Raw genomic sequence first — 11,941 nt, forward strand, 5'->3', positions numbered from 1 at the left:
AACACGACAGTCAATTTTGCGCTCAAAAAGTCAAATGGTGCTCCCTCCCTTCTGAGCTCTGCCGTGCGCCCAAACAGTGGGTTACCCCCACAGATGGGGCATCAGCGTACTCGGGATAAATTGGACAACAACTTTAGTGGTCCAATTTCTCCTGTTACCCTTGTGAAAATAAAAACTTGGGGGCTACAAAATCTTTTTTGTGGAAAAAAAATATTTTTTATTTTCACGACTCTGCATTCTAAACTTCTGTGAAGCACTTGGGCATTCATAGTTCTCACCACACATCTAGATAAGTTTCTTGGGGGGCCTAGTTTCCAAAATGGGGTCACTTGTGGGGGGTTACTACTGTTTAGGTACATCAGGGGCTCTGCAAACGCAACGTAACGCCCACAGACCATTCCAAAACGGCGCTCCTTCCTTTCCGAGCTCTGCCGTGCGCCCAAACAGTGGTTTACCCCCACATATGGGGCATCAGCGTACTCGGGATAAATTGGACAACAACTTTAGGGGTCCAATTTCTCCTGTTACCCTTGTGAAAATAAAAACTTGGGGACTACAATATCTTTTTTATGGAAAAAAAATATTTTTTATTTTCACGACTCTGCATTCTAAACTTCTGGGCATTCAAAGTTCTCACCACACATCTAAATAAGTTCCATGGGGGGTCTAGTTTCCAAAATGGGGTCACTTGTGGAGGGTTTCTACTGTTCAGGCACATCAGGGGCTCTCCAAAAGCGGCATGGTGTCTGATCTCAATTCCAGCCAATTCTACATTGAAAAAGTAAAACGGCACTCCTTCTCTTCCAAGCTCTGCGGTGCGCCCAAACAGTGGTTTACCCCCACATATGGGGTATTGACGTATTCAGGAGAAATTGCACAACAACTTTTGTGGTCTAATTTCTCCTGTTACCCTTGTGAAAATAAGAATTTGTGGGCGAAAAAATAATTTTTGTGTAAACAAATGCGATTTTTTATTTTCACGGCTCTGCGTTATAAACTTCTGTGAAGCACTTGGTGGTTCAAAGTGCTCACCACACATCTAGATAAGTTCCTTAAGGGGTCTAGTTTCCAAAATGGTGTCACTTGTGGGGGTTTCCACTGTTTAGGCACATCAGCAGCTCTCTAAACGTGACATGGCGTCCGATCTCAATTCCAGCCAATTCTGCATTGAAAAAGTCAAAAGGTGCTCCTTCACTTCCAAGCTCTGCGGTGCGCCCAAAAAGTGGTTTACCCCCACATATGGGGTATTGTCGTGTTCAGGAGAAATTGCATAACAACATTTATGGTTACATTTCTGTTTTTACACATGTGAAAATAAAAAAAAATGGTTCTGAATTAAATTGTTTGCAAAAAAAAGTTAAATGTTCATTTTTTCCTTCCACATTGTTTCAGTTCCTGTGAAGCATGTAAAGGGTTAATAAACTTCTTGAATGTGGTTTTGAGCACCTTGAGGGGTGCAGTTTTTAGAATGGTGTCACACTTGGTTATTTTCTATCATATAAACTCCTCAAAATGACTTCAAATGTGATGTGGTCCCTAAAAAAAAATGGTGTTGTAAAAATGAGAAATTGCTGGTCAACTTTTAACCCTTATAACTCCCTAACAAAAAAAAATGTTGTTTCCAAAATTGTGCTGATGTAAAGTAGACATGTGGGAAATGTTATTTATTAACTATTTTTCGTGACATATCTCTCTGATTTAAGGACATAAAAATACAAAGTTTGAAAATTGCAAAATTTTAAAAATTTTCGCCATATTTCCGTTTTTTTCATAAATAATCGCAAGTAATATCGAAGAAATGTTACCATTAACATGAAGTACAATATGTCACAAAAAAACAGTCTCAGAATCAGCGGGATCCGTTAAAGCGTACCAGAGTTATAACCTCATAAAGTGACAGTGGTCAGAATTGTAAAATTGGCTCGGTCATTAAGTACCAAATTGGCTCTGTCACTAAGGGGTTAAATCATTTTAGATTTTGATAGAGGAGAGATGGAGAGGCAGCTTCCAAATAATGTGCTGCATTAATATAACATGGCAATGGCACAAATGCAAGAGATTTCATTGAGTCCAGAAGCCTAGCCCATCCGAGGCAACACTTATATAGTGCACTTACCTGTGCTACCCCCCTAAAGTCCTGTGGCTTTACTCCTTTGTTTCCACATTATAACTTCTGCTACCGGCCACAGGGAAACTGGTAATGTTAAGAGCCCTCCTCAAAGGAAAGTGGCATCACAACCAGCAATACTGCATTATGTTGGATGATTCTGTGGCTGGTTGGTGGCTGAGGGACCACTAGACAAGAGGGAAAGGAAGGCTGGGCCTCCCAATCCCACCTAAGTCCATGCTCTGGTTGCTACAGTTACAGGCTGATGCCAGCTATACACCACAGCCGTATTTTGTCACATATGAACAGCTCAGCACCTGGGCCGGTTTCATGCTTTCCATCACAACTTATGAAGAAAATGTACGTCATCGGTCGCTAAACACTTACTGTAACTTTGCAATGCCTGTAAGATAAAGTATATTGTGAAAATTACCCTATTTTGTCTTCTTCTTGCCTTACCTTTAGTTGTGGTACTGTTTTACATGGCCAGCTCAAGATCCTTTAAATGTGCCTTTTAACTGCTGCACCAACATCAATATACTGAAGAAATCTAGATATGGAGAACAGAGACCACAACAGTGTGATACCCACACTCCCTCCATAGGGTAAATGCTTGGTTAACACTCACCTGGTGGAGTTGTGACAAGTAAAACTCCTGTGTAGGTGCTGCCCCATAGCTGCTGGATAGATCCTCAAGAAGGATTGGATCCAGTTGGATAAAACCCATTAAGTGGGCAGCTCTGCTGGAGTAAACCGATTCTTCAGGGATAAGGTTTTTAATTCACAACGCATTTCAACCCTGTCATACTTTTTTTTTTCAACCCGTTGTAAATAGAAAAAACAAACCTTAATATCATCATTAATTTATAACAAAGAGCGACCTTGCGGATACGTTCATAAATGTACCACTCCCTTCTACAAAAAGTGCCCATAAACTTAACAAGAGCATGATGCCCCATACATGACGTCATCAATTCTAAAGAATGTAAACTTTATTAGTATAATACAACAATTTTTTTAAAATACCAGTAGTCAAACAGTATAAGTGTTGAAGATCGGTGAATGAACAATGGATAACTCCAGCAAAACCCACATTTGGCAAATATAAAGGTGCAACCCAAAACAGCACATAGTGTAATGCTCGATTGTATAGGGCATAAGGGGCTTCTGGGATGTGGGGATAGTTACGGATAATACTATCCTGGACTAATACATAGTTACCAATAAGAAGTAAATGCCAGTAATCCTCTTCTGTCTCAATCCACCCATATTGCGCTTAGCCCATTCAGTAAAAAGATCTATCTATATAAAGTGCCGTAAGTTTTGCTTACCCATGTGTGGTTTACTGCTGGGTACGTCCATCAATTAGCCCCGACGCGCGTTTCGTGTGCTGAGCTTCCTTGGGGGTTGTGTGGATTATGGTAAAAATTGGGTGTTATACAGTACAGGCCAAAAGTTTGGACACACCTTCTCATTTAAATATTTTTCTGCATTTTCATGACTATGAAAATTGTACATTCACACTGAAGGCATCAAAACAATGAATGAACACATGTGGAATTATATACTTAACAAAAAAGTGTGAAACAACTGAAATTATGTCTTATATTCTAGGTTCTTCAAAGTAGCCACCTTTTGCTTTGATGACTGCTTTGCCCACTCTTAAGCCAAACAAACAAGGCAGCACACTGTAGCGCTAAAACATGCAAACATGAAAGTTGAACTGCATTACTGCACTAGAAATATGAAAAAATAAGATCGTTTAGCGCATAAATTGGCCAATTTTTTCATATTTCTAGTGCAGTAATGCAGTTCAACTTTCATGTTTCAAGTTTGCATGTTTTAGCGCTACAGTGTGCTGCCTTGTTTGTTTGACTGTGTATGAGTTGGTGACTCTAGGTTCAGCACCTGTTCACACTTGATCTATATTTGGATGTGACGGTCAGTTTTTTAAAATTTGTATTCACTAGCCTTCTGACCGAGCACTCCGCCTCTTAGCCACAGGTGTTTTAATCGCAGCAGGTCCATTAACCCTCCACAGAGAGAGAGAAATTTAGTCTAAGAAGAGGTTTCATAGGTACCCATTCAGATGAAGACGTTTATTCTCAGCGAGGAAAGTCTAGGACCTGGTATACGAGAGATGCCCTAATGTGGCTACCAGGTACACATAAATTGGCCAATTCATGCGCTAATAGCTCTCATTTTTTCATATTTCTAGTGCAGTAATGCAGTTCAACTTTCATGTTTCATGTTTGCATGTTTTAGCGCCACAGTGTGCTGCCTTGTTTGTTTGTCTGTGTACGAGATGGTGACTCTAGGTTCAGCACCTGCTCACACTTGATCTATCTTTGGATGTGACGGTCAGTTTTTTAAAATTTGCTTTGCCAACTGTTGGCATTCTCTTGATGAGCTTCAAGAGGTAGTCACCGGGAATGGTCTACCAACAATCCTGAAGGAGTTCCCAGAGATGCATAGCACTTGTTGGCTCTTTTGCCTTCACTCTGCGGTCCAGCTCACCCCAAACCATCTCGATTGGGTTCAAGTCTGGTAACTGTGGAGGCCAGGTCATCTGGCGTAGCACCCCATCACTCTCCTTCTTGGTCAAATAGCCCTTACATAGCCTGGAGGTGTGTTTGGGGTCATTGTCTCGTTGAAAAAGAAATGATGGTCCAACTAAACGCAAACCAGATGGAATAGCATGCCGCTGCAAGATGCTGTGGTAGCCCTGCTGGTTCCGTATGCCTTCAATTTTGAATACATCTCCAACAGTGTCACCAGCAAAGCACCTCCACACCATCACTCCTCCTCCTCCATGCTTCACGGTGGGAACCAGGCATGAGGAGTCCATCCGTTCACCTTTTCTGCATCGCACAAAGAGACGGTGGTTGGAACCAAAGATCTCAAATTTGGACTCATCAAACCAATGCACAGATTTCCACTCACCTAATGTCCATTCCTTGTGTTCTTTAGCCCAAACAAGTCTCTTCTGCTTGTTGCCTGTCCTTAGCAGTGGTTTCCTAGCAGCTATTTTATCATGAAGGCTTGCTGCACAAAGTCTCCTCTTAACAGTTGTTGTAGAGATGTGTCTGTTGCTAGAACTATGTGTGACATTGACCTGGCCTCTAACCTGAGCTGCTGTTAACCTGCGATTTCTGAGGCTGGTGACTCGGATAAACTTATCCTCAGAAGCAGAGGTTACCCTTGGTCTTCCTTCCGTGGGGCGGTCCTCATGTGAGCCTGTTTTTTTGTAGCGCTTAATGGTTTTTGCCACTGCACTTGGGGACACTTTCAAAGTTTGCCCAATTTTTCGGACTGACTGACCTTAATTTCTTAAAGTAATGATGGCCACTCGTTTTTCTTTACTTAGCTGTTTTTTTCTTGCCATAATACAAATTCTAACAGTATATTCAGTAGGACTATCAGCTGTGTATCCTCCAGACTTCTGCACAACACAGCTGATGGTCCCAACCCCATTTTTAAGGCAAGAAATCCCACTTATTAAACCTGACAGGGCACACCTCTGAAGTGAAAACCATTCCGGGTGACTACCTCTTGAAGCTCATCAAGAGAATGCCAAGAGTGTGCAAAGCAGTCATCAAAGCAAAAGGTGGCTACTTTGAAGAACCTAGGATATAAGACATAATTTCAGTTGTTTCAAACTTTTTTGTTAAGTATATAATTCCACATATGTTAATTCATAGTTTTGATGCCTTCAATGTGAATGTACAATTTTCATAGTCATGAAAATACAGAAAAATCTTTAAATGAGAAGGTGTGTCCAAACTTTTGGTCTGTACTGTATGTCCCTGCTGCATCTGTGTCTAATTGTGCGGTGCATGGGGGTGGGTCTTCCCGCCGGTCATCTCAGCGGCACACAGATAGGGAATAAAATTCCCGTGACGTCTATAGTCTGTGCGCCGCTGTTAGAGATGCCTTTTGGAGTGTAGCCAGACAGGGAGCCCACCGCGCATGCGCACCAATGTCGCAGCCATTTTGGAACAGGGCAAGCTGCTGGCAAGCAGTAACGAAGGATGAGACACATCAGGAGCACACTAATGCAGGTACAATTGTAAACAATTCCAGAAAAAACGTGCAAGACATCAAATATTTATATGTAGAACAGTGATTTTGGAATTACAAAAAGTACATTGTCTCCACGAAGTCCGTGTCCACATAATTATACTGGATCAAATAACATTGAATTCAAAGTCCCTGCAGTGCCAATGCCCACATCCCAGAAGCCCCTTATGCCCTATACAATCGAGCATTACACTATGTGATGTTTTGGGTTGCACCTTTACATTTGCCAAATGTGGGTTTTGCTGGAGTTATCCATTGTTCATTCACTGATCAACAGCACTTATACTGTTTGACTACATGTATTTTAAAAAAATAGTTGTATTATACTAATAAACTTTACATTATTTATAATTGATGATGTCATGTCTATTTATGGGGCATCATGCTCTTGTTAAGTTTATGGGATAATATTAATATCATTGTTGAAGAATTAGTTTACTCCAGCAGCACACCCCACCTAATGTGTTTTATCCAACTCGATCCAAGATCAATATACTGTAGTCAGAGTTGAAATGTACCTATGATAAAAATAACAGACCTCTCCATTCTTTGTAGGTGGGAAAACTAGCAAAATGGGCAGTGTATCAAATACTCATTTTCCCTTCTGTAGATGTATATACTTTTTACATACGCGTGTTTACATTAGTGCTGATGTTCACTACTAATACCTGGGTGCATCTATATTACTATAGGTTACTATATATGCCCCTGATTTACAGGTCCTTCTCAAAAAATTAGCATATAGTGTTAAATTTCATTATTTACCATAATGTAATGATTACAATTAAACTTTCATATATTATAGATTCATTATCCACCAACTGAAATTTGTCAGGTCTTTTATTGTTTTAATACTGATGATTTTGGCATACAACTCCTGATAACCCAAAAAACCTGTCTCAATAAATTAGTATATCAAGAAAAGGTTCTCTAAACGACCTATTACCCTAATCTTCTGAATCAACTAATTAACTCTAAACACATGCAAAAGATACCTGAGGCTTTTATAAACTCCCTGCCTGGTTCATTACTCAAAACCCCCATCATGGGTAAGACTAGCGATCTGACAGATGTCAAGAAGGCCATCATTGACACCCTCAAGCAAGAGGGTAAGACCCAGAAAGAAATTTCTCAACAAATAGGCTGTTCCCAGAGTGCTGTATCAAGGCACCTCAATGGTAAGTCTGTTGGAAGGAAACAATGTGGCAGAAAACGCTGTACAACGAGAAGAGGAGACCGGACCCTGAGGAAGATTGTGGAGAAGGACCGATTCCAGACCTTGGGGAACCTGAGGAAGCAGTGGACTGAGTCTGGTGTGGAAAAATCCAGAGCCACCGTGCACAGGCGTGTGCAGGAAATGGGCTACAGGTGCCGCATTCCCCAGGTAAAGCCACTTTTGAGCTACAGAGAAGCAGCACTGGACTGTTGCTAAGTGGTCCCAAGTACTTTTTTCTGATGAAAGCAAATTTTGCATGTCATTCGGAAATCAAGGTGCCAGAGTCTGGAGGAAGACTGGGGAGAAGGAAATGCCAAAATGCCTGAAGTCCAGTGTCAAGTACCCACAGTCAGTGATGGTGTGGGGTGCCATGTCAGCTGCTGGTGTTGGTCCACTGTGTTTCATCAAGGGCAGGGTCAATGCAGCTAGCTATCAGGAGATTTTGGAGCACTTCATGCTTCCATCGGCTGAAATGCTTTATGGAGATGAAGATTTCATTTTTCAGCACGACCTGGCACCTGCTCACAGTGCCAAAACCACTGGTAAATGGTTTACTGACCATGGTATTACTGTGCTCAATTGGCCTGCCAACTCTCCTGACCTGAACCCCATAGAGAATCTGTGGGATATTGTGAAGAGAAAGTTGAGAGACGCAAGACCCAACACTCTGGATGAGCTTAAGGCCGCTATTGAAGCATCCTGGGCCTCCATAACATCTCAGCAGTGTCACAGGCTGATTGCCTCCATGCCACGCCGCATTGAAGCAGTCATTTCTGCCAAAGGATTCCCGACCAAGTATTGAGTGCATAACTGAACATTATTATTTGTTGGTTTTTTTGTTTGTTATTAAAAAACACTTTTATTTGATTGGATGGGTGAAATATGCTAATTTATTGAGACAGGTTTTTTGGGTTATCAGGAGTTGTATGCCAAAATCATCAGTATTAAAACAATAAAAGACCTGACAAATTTCAGTTGGTGGATAATGAATCTATAATATATGAAAGTTTAATTGTAATCATTACATTATGGTAAATAATGAAATTTAACACTATATGCTAATTTTTTGAGAAGGACCTGTAGTAGTTATTCTTGACATACATTAGATCATTTTATTTTTTTAATTTTGTTTTAATACATTTATTTACACATTTTTGCACATGCACTTTATATCCATCACAATTCCACGTAGCTATTCAAATGGACTAATATTTAGTACATTGTATTATCATCCTATGTGCACATATAGGTTTTTTATTCTTTGCACTTGCATACTGTACATCAGCACCTATGTCCATCATGAATATTTGGGTGTGAGTATTACACTATAGGTTCTTTCTTTAGGACACACATAGGCATGCACACTTTATTAATCGTTCTTTTGTCATACACAGTTGGGTATATTTTGATTTTTGAAGGTTCTCAGTAACTTTTATATATGTATGTTTTTGTTAATACTATGATGTAGAGGATCTCCAACTGTTTAATAATTATTTATTATGCTAACTATTTATCTTCTATATATGTGCACTTGCACTTTGCTTGCAATATATAGTATTTTTTGATCTTGTGTAGTAATGCATACCTACATTATTATAGTCACTTTGCACTCTCTATTATGAAAGCTGTGAAATTATCATTTTATCTTGTATTTGTTTTTATATATTTACTTAATAAAAATACTTTATAACCTTCCTGCTGGAATATCTTCATACATCTGGAATAAATGTGATCTACCGTATGTATGTAGAGAAGTGTCTATCATTATAATTGTCCTTTTGGACCATTGTGATCGATAATATGTTGATTCTACTACACTCCCTGACAGAAGTTATGTCGCTTATCCATGTTATGTAACTCGTAAATAAAAGCTTATAACCTGATGTTAAATTCATCCATTGGTTGTATAAATTATTCTTTTGAAAGCTGAAACCCTCTGAAATGTGGTTTAGGTTAAGAAAATAAATTGGCATCAATGCAGAAATATTGATCAGTTAATGGACACAGAATGGTCAGATTTTGGCAAGACAAAAGTTTTGTCGCCCTTAGAAAGTAATGTGATATTCAAACAAATAATTAACTTGAAATACAAATATATGTTGCATAACATTGATGAATGAAGTTGTGGTGCTATTAGAATCATATTTAATATTTTGTGTGACTTCCATGAGCTTGAAGGACTGCATCCATGCGGTTCAACAATGATTCATACAATTTATTAATGAAGTCATCAGGAATAGCAAAGAATGCAGTCTTACATGCCTCCCAGAGTTCATCTAGATTCTTTGGTTTTGTCTTCCAAGCTTTCTCTTTCATCCTACCCCAATCAATGCTCAATGATGTTCATGTCTGGTGACTGGGCTGGCCAGTCCTTGAGCACCTTGATCTTTTTTGCCTGGATGACCTTTGTTGTAGCGATGGATGTATCAGATGGAGCACCATCCTGCTGCAGAATTTGAACCCTTTTATGATTTGGAATATAAGAGGTAGCTAATACTTTTTGATATTTTAGGCTATTGATATTGCCTTCCACCTTGCAAATGTTTTGTACACCCCCATACTGAATGTATCCCTAGACTATGATCTTTCAGCCACCAAATTTAACTGTTTTCTGGGTGTATTTTGGATCCAGTAGGTCTCCTGCAGTATTTGCGGTGGCTGTGGTGTAATTGTACTGAAGATTCATCAGAGAAATCCACCTTCTGCCACTTTTCCAGCGTCCATCTGTTTAACAGGCTGTGGGACTTTACAAATGCCACACTGTTTTTTATTTACCTTTTGTTTAGTGCTGGCTTCTTGGCACTGATTCGACCATGGAGGCCATAGCGAGACAGAATCCTACAAACTGTTCTAGTTGACACAGGGACTTGAGGTGACTAGGCCTGTTGGCGCTCTGCTGCAGTGGAAGAGGGGTTTGCTTTGAATTTTCTAACCAACAAACGTTCCTCCTGAGCAGTTGTCTTGAGGGGTCTGCCGGACCTCGGTTTGTCAAAGACATCTCCAGTCTCTTCAAATCTTTTTTAAATTCTTTGTACTTGACACTGAGACACATTAAAGGTGCCAGCCACCATTGCAGTGGATCTGGTCTTCAGCCTCTTGATAATCCAGGTTTTGGTCACAGGGTGGATTTTTGGCATGTTGTCAGAGATCAAGCTGCAGTTCAAGTGAAGGTCTGGAATGCTGAGTTTCTTTTTATACACACACACTAATTAACCGATCATTTACTGAGCACAGGTGAGGATGTTAACTAGGGTTGGGTGCATTATATGACCAGGCGACAAAACTTTTGTCTTGCCAAAATCTGACCATTCTGTGTCCATTAACTGTTGAATATTTCTGCATTGATGCCAATTTATTTTCTTAACCTAAACCACATTTCGGAGGGTTTCAGCTTTCAAAAGAATAATTTATACAACCAATGGATGAATTTAACGTCAGGTTATAAGCTTTTATTTATATAACATGGATAAGCGACATAACTTCTGTCAGGGAGTGTATATTAAGAGGATAAAAACTTTGTTGGGTGTGCTGCTTTAATGCCGTACATCATTTTCTGGAGAAAATAGTAACATTTTTTTTCATCAGAATCTGCAATGAAGTCGAACGGATCCTCAGACATGGGAAAATCGTGCTTTACGCTTATCAAGCATTTGTTGCCCATTTTAATGCAGTTCTCAGGGAATATATAGCACTTCACAGTTTCCAATGTGAATTCGATTAATTGCAGCCATTGTTTTTCCTCTCCAAGCAGGAACCTATCCGTCGTGAAAACGCAAACCACTTATTTCCCAATCAAGACTGAAAAGGAATTTAGATCTAAAAATAAGTTTTGTGTAATTACTTTCTAAATTGCTTAGTCGTTGAAATCAATCTTTTTAATATGGGCAGTAGCACTGGTGGAGAAGAATGACACAGGCCTCGATTAAAAGGGCACATTTACATCAGCCTTCCAGACAAGCAGATGGCCGGAAATAGGGCTTTCTCAATATTCTCATGAACAGGGCACATTATCTATTGCAGCTTGGAATAAAATGGGATGTACAGGTTTATAAAAACTATCTACCTTTATTTCCTAGATATAGCGCCACCCTTGCGCCTGGGCTGTTTGTGTGGTACCTCTTTGGAAATATCGCTATGTAAGTGATAGTATAGTACTTCCCATGGAGAGCCCCTATTAACGCACTATACAACAACCAAGTCCGGCATCACCAAATAATTGTCATTAGACTTTAAGTGGTTCAGTATGATTATAAGGGACAGCAAGAAGGAAGAACTAACCAAATTGTGTGTTAATACGGTGCCCCCACCGTGACCCACAGAGCAATGTAGTCTATATGACAAAGAGCCTTAAATTAGCCAGGGCTTTGTAACAACCAGTTTCAATCAGATTCCCATGTTTCATTTTTTATGAACCAATTGTCTGACGTGAAGACGTATTATTATTAGTCCAGCTTCTATCCTGCACCTATTTCCTCTGTATTACATTATACTGTACAAATCGCATGAGCACAACCATTTACCAGAAATTTGGCACAGAG

This window comes from Ranitomeya imitator, chromosome 2 (assembly GCF_032444005.1).
Source record: "Ranitomeya imitator isolate aRanImi1 chromosome 2, aRanImi1.pri, whole genome shotgun sequence".
In the NCBI taxonomy this organism is placed as follows: Eukaryota; Metazoa; Chordata; class Amphibia; order Anura; family Dendrobatidae; genus Ranitomeya; species Ranitomeya imitator.